Source organism: Cyprinodon variegatus, unplaced genomic scaffold (assembly GCF_000732505.1).
Source record: "Cyprinodon variegatus isolate N-32 unplaced genomic scaffold, C_variegatus-1.0 Scaffold1977, whole genome shotgun sequence".
NCBI classification, from domain to species: Eukaryota; Metazoa; Chordata; class Actinopteri; order Cyprinodontiformes; family Cyprinodontidae; genus Cyprinodon; species Cyprinodon variegatus.
Genome location: NW_015152430.1, coordinates 34,118 through 36,237, shown reverse-complemented (window position 1 = coordinate 36,237; position 2,120 = coordinate 34,118). Strand labels below are relative to the sequence as shown.

The window sequence follows — 2,120 nt, the reverse complement described above, 5'->3', positions numbered from 1 at the left end:
GTTTAAAACTTTGATGCTGAGCATAAAACACTTTATCTGTATTAGTTCATGAATTCTTAATGCTGACATGTAAATAAATCCATATTTATCCAGACATGTTGTCAGAACCTTTTTTCACTGATTAAATGTTTGATTGTTTCTAGAATAAAGATACAATTTGGTGATACAAACATTTTATTAACCCTAATATTTAATGATTAAAATCTACAGAAACTAAACAGAGAAAATACATTAAGATATGTTTACTAATAAAGGAGATTTGAACAAAGAGTTAAATTTAATAAAATGAAAAACCCAGTGATTAAAGGAGAGCAGCAGAGCTTCCCATGGTTCATCTTGCTTGTGTTGAATCTCCAACAACACGATGAAGCAGGTCCACCAGAGCCACAGACACCAGCTGAGGAACCAAACCATGAACACCACAAGGTTTGATCTGATAAACATCAGTCCCTGCAGAGTTAAAGAGCCTGGCTGTGGAGAGAGTTCCCTCATTTTGATGGAGTCATAGCAGGAAGATTAGAGGGAGGGAGGGTGCCAATACTTTTCAGGGAATATTTCAAAACAAAAGCTCCTTTATAAAAAGGAAGAACCAGAATAAAAGCATCATGTGGAAACGTTTTCATATCACCACTAAGTGATCATTTACAGTCATTTTAAACCATTTCTAGACCACCTTAGTAGAACAGCGCCACTTTGGATTTAGATTTTAAAAAGTCTTTATTATGTTTTTTGCCTACTGTAATGTATTCTTTGTTGTTTTTAATGATCTCCATGTTTTATTTCTGCTTTGTGTTTTCATTTCTGAATGTCTCTATAACATTATTTGCACGTTCACCTTTAGCAGGACTCCAAACCACACCAGATGTTTTACCTCATTGAGAGACAAATAAAACAAAGCTGAGGTCTGAAGCATCATGTCGGCCTCAGTTATCCTTTCTAAAAGCAGTTTGTCCGCTCACTCAGGACACAGAGGTCTCACTCTGGGTCACTTAATGAAGGCTGCTTCCATCTAGGAGGAGAAGACTGGCAGGTAGAGAAACACCTGTCTCTAAGGTGGTAGAACCTGCTCAGTCCACTAGAGGGCNCCTTCAGGTGAGAGTTTATTATTGCTCAGTGTGAGTAACTGGATTCTGTGATTTCTTTTGGAGCTCACAAATGATTCCACATGAATGTTAGTATAGTTTGCTTGATTAACTTATTTGGTTTGTTGGCTGTTATCTCCACCTGAAATGTTCAGTATTATGTAAGAAATGTGTTTGCTTTGTTACAATAAAATTAGGGCTGCAACTAACGATTACTTTCCAAATCGATTAATCTGTGAATAATTTTATCCAATGATTAGAGTAATAATCAGAAAGCCAAAGGTTCCTTAAAAAAGTTTTTTTTTTTAAATGAAATTAGACCAAGTGAAACAGAAATGTTTCCTCTTGAGTTCTGGATGGACATTGAGAGACGAAAACATTATTTTATCTTAAATGCAAAATGTTTATGTGTTTCTTCACACTGTATGTATAAAGAATATATCTGCAAAAATCTCCTATATTATATAAAAATGTTATTAGTTTCTTAGTTAGCAAATTGTGCAAAATGGCAATAAAATAATTAAACTCCTATCAGCTTTATAGTCCACATTCTGAAGATATATTAGAATCTGTCCTTAAATTACGAATTTACACAATAACAGATAAAAACCTTTAGATAAACCAAACATTACCGCCACATATCTGACTCATTAGACATTAAAACAACTATTTTCATTCATTTCAGAAGGAACTATTCAAAGACTGGATTATATTAAACTGAACTTCCAATTTTCACCACTGTTTGGCGCCAAGTAACTTTTCCTCTGATCACGTAGCAGCCGGCTGGCTTGGACTCGCAATGCATCCTGGGATATCCAAGGATAGCCAGGATACATTGGACCCGTCCTTCAAATCGGGCTAAAAGAAGGACGCATTTTAAGGCCGCAGAACGAGGACTCTTGGAATCTGACCAGACCTCGGCGCCGCGCTATGACATCATCGGCCTTCCAATCTGGCCTTCTGAGGACGCATCCCATGAATTCGAACAGAGCCAAAAAGAGTTGAAGTTGCTGTCAATGTGTTGGCTGGCTTCTTAAA

General features: G+C 36.5%; 1 protein-coding gene across 5 annotated transcripts in view; it reads left to right on the top strand.

The window, feature by feature from the left end:
- LOC107104961 overlaps nucleotides 1–2,120 on the top strand; it is a 26,266-nt gene that overhangs the window by 21,972 nt on the left and 2,174 nt on the right. The gene's annotated exons all lie outside the window — the stretch shown is intronic.